This window comes from Palaemon carinicauda, chromosome 40 (assembly GCF_036898095.1).
Source record: "Palaemon carinicauda isolate YSFRI2023 chromosome 40, ASM3689809v2, whole genome shotgun sequence".
In the NCBI taxonomy this organism is placed as follows: domain Eukaryota; kingdom Metazoa; phylum Arthropoda; class Malacostraca; order Decapoda; family Palaemonidae; genus Palaemon; species Palaemon carinicauda.
The window spans coordinates 59,302,331-59,330,294 of record NC_090764.1 but is presented as its reverse complement, the minus strand read 5'-3'; positions in this window follow the sequence as shown (position 1 = coordinate 59,330,294).

Below are 27,964 nucleotides of genomic sequence, written 5' to 3'. Positions count from 1 at the left end.
GACTTCCTTACTGTCTGTGCATACAAGGGCATCACTTTGAAACCAGAAAAATTCAAGTTTTGCAAGAAAGAAGTGGAATTTGTCGGATTCGACGTCGGTTGGGACTCCTACAAGCCTTCAGAAGATTATTTATCTGCCATAAAACGTTTTTCTATGCCCCAAAAACCCACAATATCCGACATCAGGTCATGGTATGGTTTTGTCAATCAGCTGGCCCCCTTCCTGACAACGGCGCCCATCATGACCCACTTTAGAGACCTGCTGAAGAAGCCCTCGGGCAAACAGGTTTATTGGGATGAGTACCTTCAGGAAAAGTTTCGTCAAGTGCAAGACATCGTCTGCAAGTTGGCCAAGGATGGCCTCACCTACTACGATAAGCTGCGGCCGACTGTTCCAGTCACTGACTGGAGTAAGGAGGGGGTGGGCTTCGTCATTCTCCAACAATATTGCATTTGCACCTCCGTCGAAACCCCCTTCTGTTGTAGAGATGGTTGGAGAATAGCACTTTGCGGCAGTCGGTTCCTCACGCCCGCCGAGTCTGGGTATGCAGCTGTGGAGGGGGAAGCCCTTGCAGTGGCTTGGTGCTTAAAAAAGGCAAGGTTGTTCTTATTGGGCTGCCCGAACTTAACCATTGTCACGGACCACCGCCCCTTAGTCAAGTTACTAGGCAATAGGAGTCTCGGCGACATTACCAACCCCAGACTGTTTAGATTAAAGGAGAAAACATTATTGTACAATTTCAACGTTAAATATCTACCAGGCAAGAGAAATCATGCTGCTGACTTTTTCTCTTGTTTTCCTACCCTGAGGACGACGCCAGATGGACAGGATGCGAGCTTCAACGAAGAATTAACGATTGCCATGGTGTCAGCAAACGCAGAAAACCTACAGGAGCAGTGCACTATAGACGAGAAAACTGTTGAAGAGGCAGCCCTGGACGACCCAGCATATCAGCTGCTAGTCGCTCGAGTGAATGCAGGGGATTGGAACCCGAAGAAATCTCAAGAAATTGCATGTTTGAGGCCCTTCTACGGCATCAGAGAACGTCTCTCTATATCTGGTAACCTGGTCACATACTTTTTCAACGACAACTGCATCCGCCTTGTCATTCCCGAAGGGCTCCGTCACCAGATAACCGCCAACCTCCATGCTGGACATCAAGGCCTAGATACAATGTTGAGGAGAGCGAGACATTCGGTCTATTGGCCAGGCATCGAGGATAACCTCCAGCATCATCGTTCACGATGTACATCGTGCGACGCCCACGCACCATCACTTCCTGCCGAAGTCATGAAAATGACCCCTGCCCCAGAGTATCCGTTCCAACAGACTGTCATGGACCTGTTTCAGCTCGAAGGACGCATGTATATGGCATATTGTGACAGGCTTACAGGCTGGCTAGAAATAGCCCACTTCCCCAATGGCACCTCGTCTGCAAAGGTCATGACAAAACTTAGGCATTATTTCACTCGATGGGGAGCACCCGAACAATTGTCTACCGACAGCGGCACCAACCTGGTGAGTGAAGAGATGATGACCTTCTACAGGAGATGGAGACTTGACATACGCTTATCATCGGCCCACTATCCGCAGTCAAATGGGAGAGCCGAGGCCGCGGGTAAGTCCGCGAAAAGGATAATTAGAACAAGTATCAGTGGGACTGGAAGCCTCGATAACGACAAGGTATCATTGGCCATGCTACAATACCTGAACACGCCTTTAAGAGGTATAAATAAATCTCCGGCGCAACTGGCAACCGGGAGACAGTTACGGGATGGTGTACCGACTGCAAAACTCAACTATATGATAGATCAACATTGGAGAAAATCCATTAGAAAAAGAGAACTTCAAGTAGCAGAGAAAAAGGAGAAGATAATCGAAAGCGGCAGCGACAGGAGGCTAACGCCCTTACAGCCAGGCACTCACGTTAGGATTCAGAACCAGATGACCAAGGCCTGGGACAGGCTGGGAATCATAGTCGAGCAACGACCTCATAGACAGTACGTCGTGAGACTATATGGTAGTGGGCGTCCGTCCATAAGGAACAGAAGACACCTCAAGGTCACTGAACTGCCCGTCAATGAGACAAGAGGAGCCACTCCTACCGACGACGAAGTGGGTCATGAGCCTAAGTTTCCCCCATCAGCGCCAGAGGTACGGCCTCCAAGGAAGAGAGAGGCCCCTGCCTGGATGAACGATTATGTTTAATTATCTCTGCTTTGATCTTGTATTTATAAAATGAAAAATTCTGTTTTATTTTACTGCACTTAGACGTGCATTGATTTCATTTACAAAATTATATTTTGTAGGAAATTTTAAGTTAGGTTGGTGTTGCATTCACGACTCAATTTTAGTGCACATCTTACAATGCTGATGTAATTATTGTTTCATTGAGGTTACGTTAATGCTGTCGATGTTGTTATCTCTCCCACCCTCTCTCTCTCTCTCTCTCTCTCTCTCTCTCTCTCTCTCTCTCTCTCTCTCTCTCTCTCTCTCTCTCTCTCTATCTATCTATCTATCCCATCTGAACGTTACCATTAATTATTACGATTATGATTTACCTTATATGTCTGATGTTTTACATTAAGAGAGTATAGAATTTTGTTTATCGTATCTGTTTTTGATATTGTCATTTATAAGTTTTGAAAATATTACCCTCGTAATATTTTGGGAGGGAGATGTAAGATGAGGCTGCTTGCAGCGCCTAAGCTCCGCCCACATAAGTGACGTCATTGTCTACGTCACGGGCTATCTGTATTTCCTTCCGCTGTGCATGATGCAGCTGCGTCAGTTGCAATGAAGATAAGAAACAACGCTGACTGTCATTTCTTGATCCTGCCTAGTTTAAGATCTAACAGTATGAAAAGTAATGGGACAAGAACACTACCCTGTGGAACACCGGAGATCACATTCCTATACTCACTATGGTGCCCATCAACAACAAATCTTTGAGATCTATTACTTAAAAAATCAATAATAATGCTAAGAAACGATCCACCCACTCCAAACTGTTTGAGTTTGAAAACAAGGGCCTCATGATTAACACGGTCAAAGGCAGCACTAAAATCAAGGCCAATCATACGAACTTCCTGACCACAATCAAGTGATTTCTGTACAGCATTGGAGATTGTAAGAAGGGCGTCACATGCTCCAAGGCCTTTACGAAAACCAAATTGCAAACTAGGGAGTAGATGATTACCTTCAGCAAACCTATTAAGACGTTTTGCCAGAAGAAGTTCAAAATCTTTAGATAATATGGGAGTTATGGAAATTGGGCAGTAATCAGTGGGACTTGAGCTACTACAAACACATTTACATAGAGGAGTAACATTACTAATTCTCCAACTAGTGCTAAAAGCTCCTCTTCTTGCTAACTTGCACAAAATAACAGATAACTTTGGAGCTAAGAAATCTGCTGTCTTTATAAAAAACAAAGGAAAAATACCATTTGGGTCTACACCTCCATAAGCATCAAGGTCCACCAACAGAGCTTTAATCTCACGAGATCGAAAAGCTAAACTAGTTAGTTTAGCCTCAGGAAAACAGGAATGAGGAAGTTCAAGTTTTTCATTACTCTGTTTACTGTCAAAAACATCAGCCAAAAGGGTTGCCTTTTCCTTTGGACAGTGAGTGACTGAGCCATCTGGTTTAAGTAAAGGAGGAACTGTTGCATCTACATCAAAGAGTGCAGATTTAAGGGTAGACCACCATTTATGTTCCTGAGTTGTACCAGAAAGGGTTTCTTTTATGGTTAAATTGTACTCCTTTTCAGTTGAGGCATAAACTCTCTGAGCAAAAGCTCGAAGCTGAGTATAGTTGTTCCAGGTCAAATCTGATCTGTTACCCTCCCAAAGATGATAGGCCTCCTGTCATGGCGAAGAGTCGCCTAACCATATTTCATAATGATCTCCATGTTTTCTTCCTAGCCAGGAGAGCGTGTAGAGAACACTTACTAGCCGCTGCTACGATCAGGCATGAACATAGAAAACTGATAAACTCCAATATGTGGAGGAAAGATCTCTTACCCGAGGAATTGGTTAAGGAAGTCAGGGAAAAAGAAGCTCAGGAGAATAAGAGCCTTGAAGGCAAGTGGGGTATGTTCTCTAAATGGAAATTTACCCCAGTGAATGACCTCAACTTAAGGGCTAGAAGTCCAGACGACACTTTAAGGGAAGGAAATCCTTACCTGTTGTGAGAGCCTCAGTTGCCGCCATCCCTTAGACTGTATACACGGTTCCCAGCAGCAAGTACCACAGTCTCCAGCCTTCGACCCGGTATATGAGAGAGCCACCACCACGTTCCACCCTGCCAGGGCTTAAAAAAAGGGCACCAGTAGCAGGGGAAGGTCTGGAAAAGGCAGTCAATCTAGAGGCTGAGGAAGTAGAGGCAAGTTGGTTAAATACGCGGATCCTTCACACCAATAATAAGGAGCTCGCGGTAGGGGGTCAACTTCACCTGTTCAGGAATCGATGCTAGTTTGATCCCTAGGCTCACAGCATAGTCTCAAACGGACTAGGCTGGGAATGGAGACAGAAACCTCCCCAGTTAAAGAGGTTCTTCCCACCCACAACCCCAATTTTGAAGGATTATGCACAAGATCTTCTCCAGAAGGGAGTCATCCGTTGCACAAAATCCATGAACTTTCAAGTGCGGCTATTCTGCATGTCCAAGGAAGATTCAAATACTTTTTGAACTATCCTGAACTTGTCTCCTCTAAATAAATTCATTCTGAACAACAAGTTCCAGATGCTGACTATCTAGCAAATATGGACCTTACTACCCCAAGGGTCCTATACCGTCTCCATAGATCGTACAGACGCCTATTGACATCTTCCGATAGGTCGACAATTCTCCCCCTACCTTGGTTTCAGACTGCCAAGAAAGGCCTCTATATTCAGAGCTATGTCCTTCAGGCTCAATATATCTCCATAGATTTTCACAAAGCTAGTCGAGGCCATTGTTCAACAATTATGAAACAAAGGCTTCCAGGTGATGATATACCTGAACGACTGGCTGGTCTGGTCTGCAACGAAGTCAGAGTTTCTTCAGACAGCTCAAAAAGTCATGAAATTCCTAGTCTCTGGGCTTCCAGATCAACTTCGAAAAGTCCAGCTTGTCTCCAACTCAAGAATTCCAGTGACTAGGGCTTCACTGGAATCTAAAGTCACACGCCCTCTCTCCACCACAAGGCAAGAGAAAGGAAATAGAAAATTTTGTCGGGTGCCTTCTTCGTTCAAAATTACTCACCAGACGGCAACTGGAAAGAGTCTTGGGTTCGCTGCAGTTCGCTGCCATGAAGGAACCGATCTTAAAGCAAGACTCAAAAATTCCCACAGAGTCTGGAGAAGAAACGCATCATACGCTCGGAGAGATCTTCGACACAAAACCCGGGTCTTACTGCAAAAGCAGCTCAAGCCGTGGTCCACTGCCAAGAGTTTATCGACACACGTCCCTCTGCAATACCCTCCTCCTGTGATGACTATTCACACGGATGCCTCGGAACAAGGTTGAAGGAGGACACTCCTCTTCCAAGAAAGCACAGGGTTGGTGGTCAATCGCATTTCAGAAATTTCACACCAATATTCTGGAAGTTATGGCAGTATTTCTAACTCTGAAGAGAATGAACCCAAAGACGAAATCACACATCAATTTTGTCATCGACAACGTGACGATAGTCCACCGTATCAACAGACAGGGCTCCAGGTCTCCTTAGATCAACCTTGTGATCCTAGCCATCCTCACTTTAGCAAAGTGGAGGAACTGGCATCTCTCAGCAGTTCCCCTCAAAGTGGTTTGCAATGACGGTGGACGCCCTGTTAAGATCCAAGCCTCTGGAAACAGAATGGTCTCTGGATGCAAAATCATTCTGTTTCATTTTAGAGCAAGTCCTAGAATTGCAAATCGATCTCTTGGTAATGAGCTTCAACAAGAAGCTTCTCCGGTATGTAGCGCCAAACTTAGATCTGGAAACAATAGGGACTGATTCGATGTCTGTGGATTGGAACCAGTGGCCTCAAATTTACCTATTTCCACCATTTAACCTCCTAATGAAAGTCCTGAACAAACTGCGGACTTTCAAGGAAACCGCAGCTCTAACGAGCTCCTAAGTGGCCCAAGAGCAATTGGTATCATCTTGTTCTGGAACTGAAACCTCTCCAGGTCCCTCTACTATCTCCATTGCTGTCCCAGGATGTTCAACAGAAGACTGTCTTCACTTCCTTTTGGACAACGAAAATCCTTCAGCTCATGATTTTCTTACCCTAGCGGCTCAAAGAAAGATTGGAGTTGTAAAGGAGAGAATTGACTTTATTGAAGAGTACAAGTCTGATGCTACGAAACGACAATATATGCCTTCCTGGAAAAAAATGGGTGGAATTTGTTAAAAGACATCAGCCCTCTGCCATAGCTTCCGTATAGCCTTTTATATATATATATATATATATATATACAGTATATATATATATATATATATAAAAAGGCTACACGGAAGCTGTATATATATATATATATATGTATATATATATATATACACAGTGGAACCTCTACATACGATCTTAATTCGTTCCGTGACCTAGATCGTATGTTAAAACGATCGTATATTGGAGCGAATATTCCCATAAGAATAAACTGTAATTTATATAATTCATTCTACAGCCCAAAAACCTATAATAACTCCTTGATGAATAACTTCACAAAATTACACATTGTAATAATACAATTGCATTATATAATAGAGATGTAAAAAGGAATAATTATAAAGAAATAATAAATAAAAAAGGGGTTTTTATTATCATTTTACCTTAGAGACTGGCCAACGAAGGTGTATGCTTTGCTACGCAGGAGGAGACGGGTAGTCGGTGAGGAGGTAGAGATGGTGACTGCTATAATGTACCGTAACTTACTCTAACTATCACTACGTGAACTTTAACCTAACTTAGTTTATTTATTTTTATTTAATTTTTATATTTTTTGAATTGCAAAACTACACGGCAAACCTGAAGTTTCTGTGGGTGATACTTATCAATGAAGTCAACCCCGTGTTGACGATATGCTAACATCTCTTTTATTGCAGCCAAACTTAAGATGTGCTCTACCTCCTCGATCTCCTCCGGCTCACTCAACTGCGCTTGGAACTCATCATTCTGCTTGGCATGCAGCTCCTTGAGTTCCTCAGTGGTGAGCTCTTCATGATGCTCCTCGACGAGTTCGATGATGTTATCTTCATCGACCTCCAGACCCATGGACTTGCCAAGGGATGCAATCTCTTCTACGTCTTCCTCTACAGCAAGTTCAAGTTCGGGGCCAAAACCTTCAAAATCTCTGGGAGAAACAGCATCAGCCAAAGCTTCTTCCAAGCTGAATTCAGTGTCCGTCGAGCTACTCCCTCCCAAGCCTGATCTATGATCTTCAAGCATTGCACGATATTGAAATGGCTCCTACAAAATTCACGCAAAGTTAAGTTGGTGCTTTGTGTGACATTAAAGCACTGTTTAAATAAGTGCTTGGTGTAGAGCTTCTTAAAATTAGTTAAGACTTGCTGGTCCATGGGCTGGAGGATAGGGGTGGTGTTTGGTGGAAGATACAGCACTCTGATAAACTTGAACTGGTCGATGATATCATCTTTGAGTCCTGGGGGGTGAGCAGGAGCATTATCCAAGCAAAGCAACCACTTTAAAGGCAAATTCCTCTCCTAAAGGTATTTCTTGACAGCAGGACCAAAAACTAGGTTTACCTATTCAACAAAGAAGTGCCTAGTAACCAAAGCCTTAGAATTAGCACGGCAGAAAACTTGCAGCATGTCCTTATTGACTCTATGTGCCTTGAATGCACTAGGGTTTTCGGAATGATAAACCAATAACAGCTTGATTTTGTAGTCCCCGCTGGCGTTGGCACATAGGGAAAGAGTCAACCGATCCCTCATAGGCTTATGTCCAGGCATTTTTTTCTCTTCAGCGGTGATGTATGTTCGACTAGACATCTTTTTCTAAAACAGACCGGTTTCATCACAATTGAAAACTTGCTGCTCTACGTAGCCTTCATCCTCCATGATCTTTTTGAACTTCTCAACAAAATCGTTTGCAGCCTTGGTGTTCAAGCTTGAAGTCTCTCCGTGCCAAATAACTAAATAAATCCCGGTCCGTCTCTTAAATTTCTTGAACCAACTGCGAGACGCCTTGAATTCCTCTGTTGTAGGATCGGTTGAACTCTCCCCCGCATCACCCCTAGAGCCCGCTGCCTTCAAGTCACAATAGATAGCGCTGGCCTTCTCACAAATGATCGTTTCAGTGATCGTATCGCCAACAATCTCTTTGTCCTTTATCCATATTAACAAAAGGCGTCTCATATCTTACGGCTGCGACATTTTGAAATAATGGTAATCCCCTTCGATGGTTTGACTGCTTTAATGGCTGCCTTTTGCTTGATGATCGTTGAGATCATAAATATATTCTGGCCACCAGATCACTCACACGCACACCGCACTCATGTTTTTCTACGATTTCTTGCTTCAATTCTCATGAAAGCATTACCTTCTTCATTTTCTGACCACTACTAATACCTGTACCAAAACTAGGCTTCTTAGGACCCATGATTATATGCAAAATCAAAAATGAAACGTGAAAAAAGGAAGATAATAAGAACTGTTATTAGCGGACCAAACAGGGTACAACCACACGATGCGCCAGAGAACAGAAAACTGACCGACGCGATGCTCACTAGCGTCCCTCCAATGTGCTGCCATCTACCGGCATAAACAAGAAACTACGACCGACCCTTCGAGAAAATTCTACGCGTATGATCTACGTCGGATGCTGGAGCATGACTTCGGGTGTCGAGACGAGAAATCGATCAAATTTTACGTCAGATGTTGGAACAATCGTATGTAAAGTCAATCGTATGTAAAGTCAATCGTATGTAATGGTTCCACTGTATATACAGGTATATGTATATTTATGTATATATATATATATATATATATATATATATATATATATATATATATATATATATATATATATATATATTTATATATATATAAATACATAAGCAAAATTATATGTATATATAAAAACATATCTGTACTTATGCACACATATATATAAATATATACATACACATATACATACGTATACACACAAGTATTCATATACAGAAACATACATGAATATATACATAGACATTTATCAATACCCAACTTTCTGCCTTTGACAGAAAGCAGGCCACCTTTGTTGGTTCTAAGATACTGTCTCTCCCTTTGCCTCAAAAGGTTTAGAGGCTGTGAAGAAGGCAGCAATGGAAGGTGAACCATTACTAGTGCTAGAGGAGTGCAAAGCTGTCTCCCTAGCCCTTCCTTATGACTCAGACAGCTGGGAAGATGTCCGACGCACCTTTACAGTTGGAAAACTGGATAGGGACATTGGAAGCAAATAGTTTAATGAAAGGTTGCTTAGTATTCCCAAATTCCTTTTGAAGGAAGAATTGGCAGCCAAAGAGAGGCTATCTGCTTCTTTGTCCCACCAGTCATATCTGGAAATGTTGATTGGGAACTATTCCAATTCAGACCTTTTCCCAGACCTGGCAAAGACTCATCTGGCTACTCTCCACAGAGATCTACATACTTTCATTTTAGCCAGAAGAGCATGCAGAGAACACGTCCTAACTGCAGCAACTATTAGGCATGAGCCTAAAAAGTTGATTGACTCGACCATCTGGGGGAAAGATCTCTTTCCTCAGATATTGGTCAAGGACGTAATGGATAGAGCAGCTCAGAAGATTAAGAGCCTTATACAAAAGTGGGGTATGTCCTCTAAGAGGAAATTCACCCCCGGAGAAGGACCTCAACCCAAAGGTAATAAGCCTAGAAGACCCTTTAAAGGCAGGAAAACCTTTCCTGTCGCAACAGCCTCAGTTGCTGCCATCCCCCAGACTCTGTACACGGTTCCCCAGCAGTATGTGTCACAGTCTCCAGCCTTCAATCCAGTCTATGAGAGAGCCGCTATGACTTTTCATCCAACCAGAGCAAAAGAAAAGTGCTAGTGGCAGAGGGAGGTCTGAAAGGGGCGTTCAGTCTAGGGGCTGAAGAAGTAGAAGCAAGGTGTTTAAAGTAGCAGGTCATTTACAACAACAATGAGGAGCTACCGGTAGGGAGACGACTACCTTTTCAGGGATTAATTGGAGTTCGATCCTTGGGCTCACAGCATAGTCTCAAAGGGACTAAGCTGGAAATAAAGACAGAAACCTACCCAGTTCAAGAGGTTCTTCCAACCGTCAATCGCATTCTTAAAGGATTACGTACAGGATCATCTCCGGAAGGGAGTCATCCGTTGCACATAATCCATGAACTTTCAAGGGCAGCTATTCTGCGTGACCAAAAAAGATTTGAACACTCTTCAAACTGTTCTGGACTTGTCTCCAATAAACAAATTCATTCTGAACGACAAGTTCCAGATGCTGACTATCTCGCAAATACAGACCCTACTACCCCAGGGGGCCTACACCGTCTCCATAGATCTTACCTACCAACGCCTATTGGCATTTTCCGATATGTCGGCGCTTCTCCCCCTACCTTGGTTTTAGACTGGCAAGAAAGGCCTACGTATGTCCTTTATGCTCAGTATAGCTCCAAGGATATTCACAAAGCTAGTCGAGGCCATTGTGCAACAACTTCGGAACAGAGGCCTTCAGGTGATAGTATACCTAGACGACAGGTTAGTCTGGGCTGCAATGAAGTTGGAATGTCTTCTAACAGCTCAAGAAGTCATGGAATTCCTACAGTCTCTGGGCTTTCAAATCAACCTCGAAAATTCCAGGCTATTTCCAGCTCAGGAATTTCAGAGGCAAGGGCTTCACTGCAATCTAAAGTCACACATCCTTTCTCTACCACAAGGCAAGAGAAAGGCAATCGCAAAATCTGCCAGGTGCCTGCTTTGCTCGAAAGTAATCACCAGACGTCTTAGGATTGCTGCAGTGACAGACCCAATCCTAAAAGCAAGACTCAAAGATCCAAACAGAGTCTGGAGAAGAAAGGCATCAAATGCTCAGAGAGATCTTCACCACAAAACCCCGGCTTTACTGTGGAAACAGCTCAAACCTTAGTCCACAGCCAAGAGCTTGTCAACTCATGTCCCTCCACAGTATCCTCCTCCTTCCGTGACAATTCACACAGACACCTCGGAACAGGTTTGGGGTGGGGAGGACATTCCCCTTCCAAGAAGATACAGGGTCAGTGGTCAGCCACATTTAAGAAATTCCATATCAACATTCTGGAAGTTATGGCAGTGTTTCTAATTCTGAAGAGACTGAACCCAAAGAAAAAAATCCCACATCAAATTAGTTCTCGACAGCAAGACAATAGTCCACTGTGTCAATAGACAGGGCTCCAGGACTCCTCAGATCAGCTGTGTGATTCTAGCCATTCTCACCTTGGCAAAGTGGAGAAATTAGCATCTTTCAGAAGTTCAAGTCTCTGGAAATAGAATGGTCTCTAAATGCAAAATCATTCTGTTTTATCTTAGAGCAAGTCCCAGAACTGCAAAAAGATCTCATTGCGATGAGCTTCAACAAGAAGCTTCCCCGATATATAGCACCAAACTTAGATCTGGAAGCGGTGAAATGGACGCAATGTCACTGGATTAGAACCAGTGGTCTCACATTTACCTCTTTCCACCATTCAACCACCTAATGAAAGTCCTGAACAATCTGCAGACCTTCAAAGGAACAGCAGCTCTAGTGGCTCCAAAATGGCCCAAGAGCAATTGGTATCCTCTTGTTCTGGAACTCAAACCTCTCCAGATCCCTGTACCATCTCTATTGTTGTCCCAGGATGATAACAGAAGAGTTTTCGCTTTCTCTTTGATAACGAAAAACCTTCAGCTCATGATTTTCTTGGCCTAGCGGCTCAAAGAAAATTCGGAGTAGTGAAAGAGAGGATTGACTTATAGAAGAGTACAAGTTCGATACTACGAAATGACAATACTTGTCTTCCTTGAAAAAAAAAAAAATGTGTGGACTTCGTTAAAAGACATCAGCCCTCTTCCCTTTCTATGGACTTCTGTATTTCCTTCTTAATTTCATTACACGAACAAGATTTGGCCTCTACAACTATTGCCTCATGTAAGTCGGCACTAGCTAGACCTATTGCTTATGCTTTTGATATTGAACTCAATAGCGAACTGTTCAATAAGATCCCAAAGGCTTGTGCTGAATTGAAACTAAATGCTCCTCTCAAGGTTATATCATGGTCGTTGGATAAAGTCTTGCAATTAGCCTCCTCAATAGATAACGCCACTACCTCTTTGAGGGATCTTACTCAAAAAGAAATCTTTTTGCTTGCTATGGCTTCTGGTGCTATAGTCAGTGAGATTGGGGCACTTTCAGGGGATGATGGCCACATCAAATTCTCTTAATTGGGGGAAGTAAATTTTTACCAGGACCCTGCTTTCTTGGTGAAAAATGAACTTCTCACAAGACGTTTGGAGCCCTGGAAGATTGTTCCGCTAAAGGAAGATCCTTCTCTGTGCTCCGTGCAATGCCTTAAGGCCTACCTGTTAAAGATTCAGGCCTTTAAAGGTGGACAACTTTTTAAAGGGGAGACGACAGGATCTCTTCTCTCTTTAAAACAGATAAGGTTCAACAAGTCACCTATTTCATCAGAAGGGCTGACCCTGATAATATGCCATCGGGTCCTGACCCTAGGAAATTTGCCTCTTACTTAAGCTTTTTCCAATATATGTCCTTTGAAATCCTACAAGCTTACACAGGATGGAAATCTTCAAGGGTGTTTTTCAAATATTACTTGTGTCCATTAGAAAACTGTATAACTGGTATTTTTCAGCCTGCTTCATGCAGGTGGAATAATAATATGCTTGTTTGCAATTTGTGCTTATATATATATATATATATATATATATATATATATATATATATATATATATATATATATATATATATATATATATATATATATATATATATATATATATATATATATATATATATATATATATAGTAAAGAGTCAAAGGTGATATTTTGCTATTATTTTAGGAGTGTTATTATTATGTTACTCTGTTACGTAATTCTGGGGTTGAAAACTTCGGTTTTCTACACATATATAATGTGCATATTGTTTCCCCAATTATTGTTACATTTATGAATTTTTTGAAATATTAGAAGATTATAGTTCTTTTTACGTTTCTTTTATATGGACCTACTGTTTACAATAAAAGCAGTGTACCTCCGTTTTTTAACCCTTCTTTTTCAAACTTCGGTCTGTTAAACTACTGGAGACAAAGATTTTATTCACAGTGAGTGGGACTGTGGTATTAAATTCCTTTGTTCCCATGTGATTTACAAGCAAATCGCTTGTGTCCATAGCTTAGGACTATCGTCCCAACTACTATGTTGAAGTGTAGAGAAACCTATTCCTAACACACTATTTTTTACATAGGAAAAGTCTATTTTTTGGTGAGATAGCTATGTCATCCTGATGGACCCGCCCGTTACTTTTCATCCCCTGCCAATTCTCAGTGCGAGGCCTTGCGTCATGCGATGGCTGCTACTAGAATGGTGAACCAGCGAACATGTTCACATTAGCTTAGAAGCTTTGCACCTATCTATAAGGCGATAGGTTCTTGGTTCCTAATTGCTCACTCCATAAAATAAGTTTGTGGGCTCTCTGTCGCCTTATAGATAAGCGCAAAGCTTCTAAGCTTATTCCTATTATTGTAATCAAGCTTATTTTACCTCTACCATAAATAAATTAATAATGAAATTATCAATCTTTACTATTATCCCATTCTACCTTGAAATCAGATAGCATAACACCCTGCTATCATCAGTTTTGGCTACCTATTGTACTCAGTTTGGACTTTTTAAATTCTTCTTTCATATGCATTGCCCTACCTGTAAATTTAACCAGATCCCTGCTAGGATTTTGCAACGTACCTATATTTATGTCTAATTTCATTAACTCTCCTAATTTTGGGCATGAAAATAAGTGTTCAGAAGCATCGTCTTCACCTTTGCACAGGTCACACAAATTATCCACTGAAGCTGTGGGACGATTGAAAATCTTCAAAGGTAGGGGGCTGATAAAAGAAAAGTGTAAAAATGGCAGGAAAAAGTTAATAGGATAAAGGAGAAATATAGTCAGAAAGTCAGTAGAAAAGTTCAACATAAAATCAAAAGAATAAGAGGTTTAATGATGATGAAAAGGAAAATAAAGAGTATCAGATTGAAGAAAAAGAATATAGTAAACAGACGACTCCATGAAGTTCAAGAAAAATTGATAGACAAGTTCATAATGAAAGAAAATGCAAAGAATGTAATGCAAACAGCAGATGAAGTTATAAGAAAAGGTGGGGTCAATGGAGCAGCTTTCTGAGATTTAGAAAAAAAAAAAAATAATGGACATAAAACAAGTTCTATGACTGCCATCAGAAACAAAGATGGAGTAACAATAAAAAATGTTGAGGATATTAGAAGAGAATTTGAATTTTATCATACTGACCTATCTAAGCTGCAAAAGATCAGTACAGAAGTTGAGAAACAAGCCGACAAAGTTTGTGAAGAATTTTTCTTCACTCTTCTTCCTTTTGTATTTTAGGCTCTCTCCTAATACTGTAGCTACCCCGTAAACGTTCTCTCCTACATTAAGTTTTCTTTACCGAAACATTTAGAAAACTTTTCAATCAACTAAACTTGACAATAGCGTATGCTATGCTTGTAACGTCACAGCGCAGATTTGCACAGCTAAAGCCTTACGCGCCGGCGTATGATGATTCTTTCCTCAAACTATGTGTCTGGAGATAAATTATTAAGCTGGTTTTGAATATAATTTTAATACTGCTGACTCGAAAGCAGCTTTTATTTCTCAATACCAATTAAGGTTTGTTAATTTTAAGATGTATGCCTGTGGAAATTCTTTCCACGCTTTATTTTAGTCAACCCCGTTATTCCATTTTTTATTTTTTGTTTGTGATTTTCTGGGTTTTACGCATCTCTTTTTTCTTTTGTTTCCTTTGTAACCTTCATTATTATACCCTTGAATATTCATTGCTGCTAACATGTCCATCATTCCCCTGTAGTGCTTTACCTTTCATCACCTCATTCCTCTGTAGATGATTTTCTCTCATTTCGTGAGCTCACAGTACATTGCTTGACGATGCAGCCGACCGTCGACAATTTTTAAGAAAACAGCACTTGGTTGCGTTCTGTTCCAAATGCTCTTGAAGCTTTGGATGTTTAACCACAATTGGTTTGTATTTAAGTAACTCTTTAATTTACGTAACTCATAGATCTTAGCTTATTGCTATTTACATCTCAGTACCTATTTATAAGTCTGTTTAGCTAGGATTGTTTTCTGTGTTATTGAACATCACTAAACGCCACTTAATTTTTTTGTATGTATATTAATTTTTATAAACCAGACAGTAGGATTTCTTTATAATTACTTTCCCCTGGAGTTTCAAGAATGATCCTTGTATTTATAAAAAGCACCCTTCAGCGAAACACATACTCATGAAAATTTGAAGAAGAAGAAGGACTCTACCTGCTTGAACCTGCTTGAACTTGCTCAGCGCCGGGAGGAAGAAGCGTGTGAGCGGCCCACTTAAAAACCAGCAAGCGTGGAAGACGGACCGTCGGACGTAGATATAGCCTCTTCATCTGAGACGTCGTTGTGACATAGGCGTCGGTTCGACTATCTGTTGGTCAACCATTTACTAACCAACAGTATGCCTTACTTTGAACCATTATTTACCAGATAGGCATACGAAGATAAAACACGACTGTGCAGAACTGAAGATGCACCGTGTTGTTAACAGTTTTCAAGATGCCTCCACTTCAATCAACCCTCAAGAGCGTGAGTACAAATTAACGGTGCTCAACCTTGGCCAAGGAATTGTTCCCCCCCCCCCCCCTTTTTTCTAGCCTTTATTTGACGATGTGTACTTTTAGCTAGGAAGTCATGTGTAATGATTAGAATAGTTAATATTACATGTTTAAAACAAATGACGTAATATGTCATGTTGGTTGGAAGAGCTAACCCTGGGATTTGCTGTAGTCATTCAAATTGTAAACCGGACATACAGTGCAAGTCTCAGCAATTTGACATTCTTCTTAAACGTCAACACATTGTCTCATCGTGTGAAAGTTTGTGACGTCACCGGATGCAGGTGTTATTCCGATTTCGTCACGTGGCTAAAGTAAACCAAGCATACGATATCTGTGATATCGTTAATTTATTCAGTTCATATTTAAACTTCACCAGAATTGGTCATCTGGACCAACACAGCTTCCTCCAGTGATGGAGATGTTTAACTCTGTTGTTTTTATATAATAAAGACTTAAAAACTATTAAGATGTATTCATGTACCATTTAAATACATCTGAAAAACAACTCATACTCAATGTGTGCTTATAACAGTAGCACGCCAATAAATGGTGGCAGCGATTAAACTCTAAGACAGCGGTTAAACTCTAAGAATTAGAGAAAAATCTTCAAGACTTCAAAATAATAGCTGTAAAACCAGAGAAAGATCTCCAAGACTTCAAAATAAAAGCTGTAAAACCTGAGAAAGATCTTCAAGAACTCAACATTATCTACAAGAACCTACAATTTTGACTAAGTCCAACGGAAAAGCTAACATCAACATATGTTAGCATACAACCTGAATCTTCAATCAACATCCTAGGAAACCCAAGGACTGGCGTTCAACAATTGCAAGACACATCCAGGAAGAACTACATTCAACAAGAAACTAGAACGAGACATCGCTAACAAAACATCAAGAGAGAGAGAGAGAGAGAGAGAGAGAGGACGTGTCGACTTCATATATAAGCTAAGTACAGATATTTTGTATTCATTCCAGTTTGGGCAGTGAAGTGTAGTTATCACAAGTCGTTAGTCGATTATTACTGGGGTGAGTGAATTCCTAAACTTTGTTATAAGAAACTCCGAATTCTCATTTAGAATTTTTCTTTCTTTGTGCTAATTCCTTTTTCTTTCAGAAACTCTTGGGGAAATGTTTTGGGATTAGTAACAGTGTTGGGGGAATTTTATTATACATATGCGTTTACGCAGTGGGCGTCTGTACTCATATAGGTATTTTGATAGAATTGAAAGGGGTCAAAGAGATAGAAAAAAAAAAATACAGCAGTCATGGCTCCTCCTGTCAGCCCTACCCCTGGACCCAGTGGTGTAGGCCAGGCTAATCCTCCTCCAATTGTGACGCTTGTAAATGCCAGGTCAGCAATCCTTCCTTTTCAAGGTCGGGTCAACGGGTTCTTGCCACAAAATGTGGAGTCATGGATTTCATCCATTGATGCCCATTTAAATGCCAAACAAATCGTGGATCCTTTTGTACAATTACAAGAAGCTAAAAGTTTTATAGATTTTTCTAAGGGGGATGCGAGTGCGTATTTAAGAGGTGTTTCATTTCAGGAAGCAGTTACTTGGGATAATTTCAAAGTTAGGTTACGCGCGATCTATGGGGGTGAGGAATCCTTGGATGTAGTGTTAACGTTACGAAATACACTTAATCAAGCCACTATGAATCGGCTTAATGTTATTGAGAGAGCAGCTCTCATAGCTGATAGGCTTAACGAATATCAGGACATTTTAGGTCATTCCACTTGGGTTACTAACGATAACATCTCCGTGAAAGATTTTTTACGATTAATGTATTTAACTTGCATGACACTTATGTTGCCTGAAGCTTTAGTGCGGTGCTTTGATAAGAAGTTAATGCCTGCAAGTACGGAATTGGATGTCTATAAACAGATAAAGAAACACATGTCCAAGTGTCCAGATCTCGATCCCGTGTTAACTCAAGTTTTTGCTAAGAATGAAACAAAACCACAAACAGTGAACGTAATTAACAGTCCAGTAGCGGGAGTGACGTGTTACAACTGCAAACGTCAAGGTCACATAAGCGCAGACTGTAGAACGAAATTTTGCTCAGTTCACAACACAGCATCGCATTCTTATAGTCAATGTTACGCGCGTAAGACACAACAATATCCTAGAAATACACAGTCAATTCCACAGTCAGTTCCATATGGAAATAAAAAGAAAAATCTTCATTTTAACAATAAGAAGAAACAACAAAATGTCAATGCAGTTCAGAGTCCGAAACAAACAAACACTTCTTCAAATATCGCTGAGCCTGGGCCGTCAAACCAGACCTCGCAAGGTCAGTCTAATTTTCAGAATGTGCAGAGCAAAGCAAATACCACATAGTTAACTCTAGAGGGGAAGAGAGTGATGTTGGGTCAAGGTCATTCATGTCAACATCAATAGTATTGAATAATCAATTTAATGTTTTATCAGATAATTGTGAGACAATAGATTTTCCTATGAAACACACGGCCGAATTAAGTAAAACAGTGCATGCTCCCGTAGATTTGCAACGAATTTATACAATAATAAGCCAAAATGAGTTACGGCCAACCTTATATGCTGTAAATTTAGAACGCAAATCCTTTACGTTATTTTTTGACTCTGGTAGTCCACGTAATATTATGGATTTGAAGACGCATCATTTGTTGTTTCCGAACTTTCCGATTGAAAAATCAGGAATTAGACTTTCAGGTATAGGAAATAATGAATTAAACGTCATAGGCATAACTCATATTCAGTTCAGAGTCGGTAATCGCACGTTTGCCGATACATTTGTTGTTGTAAAAAACATTAATATGTATCCAGCTGTAATTATAGGATACCCAACTATGGGAAATCAAAACATTATCTTAGCTCCTGCCAAGCACGGCGTGTATATCAAAGGGAAATTCTATAAGTCTTCTAATACCTTAAAGTCAGTTTTGGATAAAAAGGAGACGACAAATGTAACCGTAACGTACGTTGAAGACCCAATAACTTGTCTCACTAATAAAGAAATAATATACGCGACCCAGCAGAATTCTCGTTCACCTGTAATATCATCTTGCACGCAATCTATCGAACCAAACATACCTTCGAATTTAATAGTGCAAATAAAGAAAACACTACCGGGATCTGAAATATTAATCCTTTCCGATACTTTGAAAACCAACGGATTGTCTGTCACACAAGCTATTTATACAGTAGGCTCACATCAGCAATGTAATATCGAAGTCTGTAATCATTTAAATAACACTTTAGTAATTCACAAAAATCAACATATCTTGGATGTAGAAGTTTATAAACATCGTATTCTTACCGTTGCTGAAATCAATCACTCTCAATCAGTTGCGGATGAATCCCTTTTGCGATCTATTAAAAATAAAATCAGTAAGGACATTCAAGATGAAGAAATTCAGCAGAAAATTTTTGAACTTTTAACTAAATATCAAGATGTTTTTTCCACAACGGATGGATCCTTAGGAAAAACAGATGTGATCGAGCATCAAATCAGGTTAAAGGACAAGCAGAAAATTATATATGTACCCTCGTACAGACTCCCTATGAAATTCCAGAATGAAATAAATGATGAAGTAGGTAAAATGTTAGAGGAAGGAGTCATTAGAAAATCAAACAGCCCTTATAATTTTCCTTTAATAGTTGTACCGAAAAAAGATCGAACATGGCGTATCTGCGTCGACTTTCGTCGTCTAAACGAGGAAACGATCCCTGATCGATTCCCAGTGCCATGTACTGACGATATTTTGTCTTTGTTAGGTCAGAATAAATATTTTACCAGTTTGGACTTACTTAAAGGCTTTCACCAGATATCATTAGAAGAAGATAGTATCCCATACACAGCCTTCAGCACAGCCAGGGGACATAATGAATTTTTACGGATGCCTTTTGGTTTACGTTGTGCTCCTATAAAATTTACAAGAATGATTAACATAGTGTTTGGAGACTTGTTAGGGGATATATTGCATGCCTATATGGATGATCTTGTAATCTTTTCCAACACCTTAGAAGAACATCTACGTAAGTTAGAACTAGTACTACAGAGATTAAGACAACATAACTTAAGGGTAAAGATTAGTAAGTGTGAATTTTTCAAAACAGAATTGATATATTTGGGTTTCATGGTGTCAAGCCAAGGTCTTAAAGTAGTCCATGATAAGGTGTCGGCTATACGTAATTTTCCCATACCTACTAATGTCAAGGGAATACAGCAATTTCTGGGTTGTAGTGGATATTACAGGCGTTTTATACGCAACTATTCAATAATAGCCGCTCCTTTAACTGATCTTACGAAGAAGGGCGTAGATTTCATATGGTCTGAGCAACATCAACAGGCGTTTAATACTTTGAAAGATGAACTGTGTAGTTCTCCTATCTTAAAATTTCCTGACTTCGGTAAGGAATTCTTCATTGCAACAGACGCCTCAGACTTAGGAGTAGGAGGGGTATTGCTTCAGCAATATGATAAACAGTTTTTCCCGATAGCTTTCTATTCTCGAAAATTGAGAACTTCCGAAAGTAAGTATGCAGTAATAGACAAGGAAGGACTAGCTATTGTTAATTCGCTAGTGCATTTTAAGTTCATAATTTACGGTTATCCCGTTAAGGTTCTTACTGACCATAAACCACTAACAGAGTTCTTTAAAGGCTTCAACCACAGCCCTAAACGAACTCGGTGGCATTTGATCATTCAGATTTTGGCGCAAGAATCGGGTATTTACCTGGGAAAGCAAATATCATTGCGGATGCATTATCACGCAACCCCGTGTCATCTTGTACGGAGCCTTTAGCTGAATTAATAGATATATCAACATCCATGCCTATTGTAAAAACAATATCTGAACAAGAAGATTTAGGCTGGAGCGCTGAATTGTTACAGACTGAGCAAAGAAAAGATCAGAAAATAGAAACCATTATAAATGCTTTGAAAGGCAATCATAAAGAAAAGGAATATATAAAGTATAAGCAGCAGAATTATATAATCAAAGATAATATTCTGTGTAGGACTGTGACAAGGAAAACCCGCAATACACCACATGTAACTAACGACCAGGTAGTAGTACCAATCTCACTTATTTCCACTGTCCTGAATTGGTTGCATTCAAATCCATTACATGGACACCCTGGGTTCTCATTAATGTCACAGAAAGCCAAATCATTGTTTTATTGGCATACAATGCTTACAGATATAAAAAGACACATAGCTAATTGTCGCACATGTCAGGAAAACAATAATAATAATAATAATAATAATAATTCTTTATTTCCAATTTATACATTGGGTATTAATATCCATGTTAAGGATAATACATAGCATCAAGTACACAGAGAAACTAAACATAATATAAAAGTTTTAAAAGTATTGATAGAAAATATACGTACTCAAAATAATAATAATAATAATAATTAAAAAAGCATTTAAAACTATAATCACGAGTCTTATAAAAGTCAGGAGAAAAACAAAATGTATAATAGTTCTAATAGTATTGATAGAAACATATGCATTTAAAACGTTAAGAGCATAAAAAACCGTATTATTAGAACGTTAAAAGTATTGATAGAGATACAAGTTGTTAAAACAATGAAAACCATAAAACATCATAAAAATCTTTAAAGCTCTTAGGTAAAATTAAACTAACACATTAAAACATTTTTAAATAGAGACATAAATATAAGTAGCTAAAATATTAAATGTTAGATATAATATAAAGATCAAAATACCAATTAAAAGAAGTTTTTCTTTAATTTGTATTTAAAAGACGGTAACGAATTAGTTTCCTTTAAAGACCCCGGTACACTGTTCCAAAAACGTTAAAAGTATAGATAGAAATATAAGTTGTTAAAACATCGAAAACCATAAAACATCATAAAAATCTTTAAAGCTCAAAGGTAAAATTAAACTAACACATTAAAACATTTTTAAATATATATATATAAATATAAGTAGCTAAAATGTTAAATGTTAGATATATAAAGATCAAATACCATTTAAAAGATGTTTCTTTAATTTGTATTTAAAAGACGGTAACGAGTTAGTTTCCTTTAAAGAGACTGGTATACTGTTCCAAAAATGGGGACCCCTCACTGTCATCTCTCTCGATCCCATATCAGTTCGAACTCTCCTTTCGAACAAATCATTAGCCTGTCTGGTAATGGAGTTTACAGTCTGAAGATTATATAGCCACTCTGGTAAAATGCCTCTTAAAATCTTAAAAATTAAAATACATACATCATATCTGTATTTCTCTTTCATCTTTAACCATCCTAGTTTTATTAGATGCGGAGTGATATGATCATATTTACTCACCGTCCCAAGGGCCACACGAGCTGCAAAATTCTGTAGTTTTTGTACTTTACTCAGGTGCTTATTATTCGCTGACCCCCAGACGGTGAGACAATAATTGATCAAGCTTAGAGCTAAAGATTGTACTACAATTAAGCGTGTTTCGGGTACAAAATAATTTTTCACTCTATTCAAATATATTAAGGTTCCCATAACTTTCCTGTGAATCTTGTCTATGTGTGTCTCAAAAGTCATATAATTGTCGAAGTAAACCCCAAGGTTCTTAACACTGCTTAGAGGTTTGATTTGACTGCCTTCAAAATTTATTGTCAGATTCGGATTAATGCGATTTAAATATTGCCTTGTTCCTATAAAGATACTTTGTGTTTTCGCAGTATTTAATAACAAACCATTTTTTTGAAAGTAAACTTTGGCCATAGATAATATGTTGTTAGCTCGTTCCACGATAGCTTCTACATCGTTACTATCACCTTCAATAAGAATTTGCGTATCGTCAGCATATTGAACCACAAAGCAGTGGGGAAGGTAATTAACTAGGTCATTAACAAATATAATGAATAAAATTGGTCCCAGAATTGAACCTTGTGGAACTCCAAATGATACTAGTTTGGTGGAAGAAATAGTATTTTTTATTTTAACAATTTGATGGCGGTTGCTAAGATAACTTCGAAACCAGGCTGTATCAATGTTCAACATTTCGCATTTTCTGAGTAAAATTTCATGACTAACACTATCAAAAGCTTTTGATAGGTCCAAAAGCAAAAGTAGAGAAATCTTCTTATTTTCCATATTGTTGTATATTTTATCAGATATCTGGAGTAATGCAGTCTCAGTAGATAATTTTGGTCTAAAACCATGTTGAGTTTTGGAAAGAAGCTTATGCAATTCTAAATACGAGGTTAATTGTTTAGCAACTATTTTTTCTAGAATTTTTGACAGGACAGGCAGCAGTGAGATGGGCCTGTAATTGCCCACTAAATCTTTATCTCCACTTTTATAGACAGGGACTACATACGGAATTTTCCACATTTCAGGAAAAACATTAGTTACTATTGATGTATTAACGATGATCGTAAGATAAAAAGCTGTTACGAATAATGAATCTTTTATAAAACGGAGAGAGATTCCATCTGGTCCACACGCATTGGTCTCTTTCATATTTTTAATAGTTAAAATCACAGTCTCGCAATCAACAGGTGAGGGTCTAAAAACAGGTAAATTGTCATTAGAATTATCAATCTGATTGATATCTTGCAACAGGATATCATTATTTGCCAAATCCTCTTGAGATTTTTCAAATGTCCTTTTTCCTACACCGGAAAAAAATTCGTTAAAATTTTCTGTTTTGGTTAATACATCCTCGCTGTTTTCAGTTAACTCAAAATCATTATTAGTAACTTTCGAAAGCATCTTTTTGGCAGTTTTCCATGTAGCTGAGATATCATTTATATTTTTTTCAAATTCATTGTTGTAATGTTCTTTACGACTAGCGTCAATTACTAATTTAACTGTCTTTTTCTTATCTCTATAATTCTCCCTAAGTAGTTCATTATAAGGATCTTGTTTCAGAAAACTTTGTATTTGATCTCTTTCTTTTATCGCAGACCTTATTTGCTCTGATATCCAAGGGGCTGGGGGGCGTACTAATTGTCTTGTCACAATGGGAGCATACGAAAACACCTGTCAGCGTAGGAGCTTATCCTGTGCCCAATCAACCCTTTGAAAGAATACATTTAGATTTGTTAACAGGATTTTACGAGTCAGACAGAGGAAATAAGCACCTTTTAGTAATTATAGATGCTTTAACTCGATATACAGAACTAATAGCGCTTAAAACTAAAACTGCGATTGAATGCGCTAGGAAGTTTTACGAGTGTTACATTTGTAAACATGGAATTCCACACATGATAATCTTAGACTCGGGTGGTGAATTTAATAATCACTTTCTTACCTCATTGTGTGAATTCCTCAACATAAAGAAGATTAATACCATGATATATCACCCAGAGTCGAATGGGCTAGTGGAAAGAGCAAATAGGAAGATATTAAATATATTGAGGGTAACACTAGGGGGATCAGACCCCAACTGGGATATTGCAATACCGGCGGCACTGAGTACTCTGAATCATTCATATCATATATCAATTAAAATGTCACCGCATGAAGCATTGTATGGTACCCCAGTTAGAACACCTTTCCATGTATTAACGCCTACAACTAATCTATCAAATCCTTTAAAAGAATATATAAATGCAAGTATAAGTCGATATGATATCCTTCGAAAGAATTTAGAAGAATCACAAATCATAATGAAAAGGAATCATGATAAAATAGCGAAACCAACTAAAACATATACCGTGGGTGATAACATCTATATTCAAATCAATGTCAGAAAAGGGCTCTACTATAAATTAACACCTAAGTTTGAAGGCCCATTTAACATTTTGGAAACATTAACGGCCAATAGGTTTAGAATTCAAAACGTAGCCCAACCCACGGATGAGAGAATAGTACCATTGGCTCACATAAGAAATTAAAAAGAAAAGAGAGGAAAAGAAGTGAGGGAAAATTCTGTTCTGTTTTATGTGATTAAAAGTTTTCTTTTTAATACAGGAGTAATTACATATATTTTTTCTCGTTACAGGTTTCCACGATGAATTTTTTGTTGTTGGGAGTGATATTGTTCGCTCAGACATTTTTCTCGTATGGGATGAGTTCTAAGACTAAAAATATATATTTTAAATATGGCAATATAGTTGAAAGACAAGAAGACATTTTTATTACGTCAACCAATGTAATTGTAGAAGTGAATATGCAAGCAATTTTTCTTCAAGAGAATGATGTCATTAGCTTAAGAACTGCCATTTCAAGGTTTTCTGCATCATTGGATGAGTTGCATAGAAGACATTTTCATTTGACTACTAAGAGTTTGCTTGGATCAACATTAAAAGTTGCAGAGATGCTATCTGATGACTTGAAAAATAAGACTGGCGAGACAGGATCTTTGGCTTATGACCTTTTGATGTGGACTGTAGGACACGAACATAAAGAAAGACGGAATCCGTTCATTTATGCTGCATTAAGCATCTTTGGGTCTGTTGCAAGTTTAGGTTTAGGAATTTCCAATCGTCTTAAAATTAGTAATCAAAATAAGAAAATTGAGTTCTTGACTCATAAAGATGAATTGATTATGTCAGAACTAAGGGATCAGTTAGCTTCAATCGATAAAATTATGGATTTATTAAATGAACATTCAGATAATATCGTTCAAATTATGGAAGTACAGGATTTGTTGGCAACATTAACGTATTATGATTCAAAGATAGATCACATACATAACAGAATTACACATTTCATTGAGAAATTCAAGGATTATGTAGAAGCTATCACGTTAGCAGCTAAAGGTGTATTGTCGCCCCATTTGTTGCCTATACGTTACTTAAAATTAATTCTGAAGAACGGAAGGGATAAACTAGGCTATGTTCCTTTGTTAGACGAACATAGGTTAGAATTTTATTACAGCCTAATTACAGTAAACGTAGATAATAACAAGATTAGGATTACAATTCCCTTTGATTCTTCTGATGCCTGGCAATCTTACAGGATATCACCATTTCCGACTTTCATGACGAATCACTCAAATCCAGTAATATCCAGTTTGACAGGACACGTATTGATTTCCCCAGACAAGGAAACATATACGGTCATTAAAGACTTAAATCAATTAACTCACTGTTCAGACGCAATGGATAGAAAAATATGTACAGCTGACTCATTTGAATTCCGTAAAAACTTAATGGATTCATGCGAGTTAGGTATAGTGCTAGACGGTGCTCTCTCCCATACAAGTGAAAATTGTCTGGATAAGCTTTATCCCTTTGACAATAAAGAGTTCAATTGCAGACTGAATAATGGCTCGTGGATACGATACGACAAGGACGGCTTCAATGTATCATGCCCTGACGGATCCACATCCTTTACACATATCTTCGTCGCAGCAGATGGTTGTGTCGGGACTTCCCCGAATTCCATGGTGACTGGTCTACGGACAATCATCAGAGAACGAGCCTACTTCGCGAACTTCACGTGGACCTCTACAATGCCAGCACTTCCTCTCCCATACAACGGACATGTGGCAAAGCGGTTGATGAAACTTACCGAAAAGGACCACCTGTCACCGACTTATAAAGAAATTCTTCACCCCATACTACTGGCTGGTTTGTGTTTCACGGTGGTGATATTTATCGCCGTGAACATCCTTGTTTGGCGTAGGTTACAGAACAGCAAGCAGCTAAAAAGGAATGAGTTGCATAGCCCCGACAATACCCCCTATTGGATCCAGTTCAAAGCTGTTTGAGTGGCCACCTCATTCGCTAAGGGAGTAATTTGTCGGGAAGATGTTTGTATGAAAAGCTGATTAGTACGCTAGTAATATGTAATTAAAGAAATTCTCTACATTTGCATTGTTAAAAATACATTTAAAACAACATTTAAAAAATAAATAAAATAAAAAAGGATATAAATCATTTTTTTTCTCTCGGCATCTAATAAAAATATATAAGCCGGAATGTTAAAAAAGAAAAGAGAAAATAAAAATAATAATAATAAAATATATAACAGAATCTATGGGCATCTAATAAAATATATCAGCCCTATATATAAATATATATATGTGCGAAACCATGGTACGTGTACGTACCAGGAATTCGTGTTTGTGCACTAAAAATTGAGTATTTTGTTTCTGACAAAGGTAACAATTATTCTTTATCAAGTTACCGAATCATATGTAAGTCAGAATTTATTTTGTTTTTTGGTACCATGTAATCATTTGCTAGCAATGTACCATATATATGATCTTGGTTTTATCATGCATTTTTCTTTTTGCTTTGGTAATATCTTTTTTGTATGCATTATTGTTATTATTTTTTAATGTGCCTATTTGGACATTCGTCCTCAGTTGATTATGGCTAAAGTTAAACAAAGAATAATCCGTATGTCCAGTCACACCTAATAACCATGTTTCGGCTTGTTAAATTTTTGTAAAAAAATTGAGATAGCTGGCCGAGCTTATGTAATGATTAGAATAGTTAATATTACATGTTTAAAACAAATGACGTAATATGTCATGTTGGTTGGAAGAGCTAACCCTGGGATTTGCTGTAGTCATTCAAATTGTAAACCGGACATACAATGCAAGTCTCAGCAATTTGACATTCTTCTTAAACGTCAACACATTGTCTCATCGTGTGAAAGTTTGTGATGTCACCGGATGCAGGTGTCTTCCGATTTCGTCACGTGGCTAAAGTAAACCAAGCATACGATATCTGTGATATCGATAATTTATTCAGTTCATATCTAAACTTCACCAGAATTGGTCATCTGGACCAACACAGCTTCCTCCAGTGATGGAGATGTTTAACTCTGTTGTTTTTATATAATAAAGACTTAAAAACTATTAAGATGTATTCATGTACCATTTAAATACATCTGAAAAACAACTCATACTCAATGTGTGCTTATAACAGTAGGACGCCAATACATGTTCAAACTGTCTGGTTTAATCATTCGTGGCGTGTCTATTACTATAAGTTGTGTTCCCATTCCCCTCTATCAAGTTTGAAATTTATGCCCGAGAGGAATGTGTTCAAAGTAGTGAGTAGAACTTTTGGTCTTATTTAAGTCACCATTTTTACTTTCATTGGTTGATTAGTTATTTGATTATTTATTTACGATTTAATTGATTTGACCATTTTCTTGGCATTTT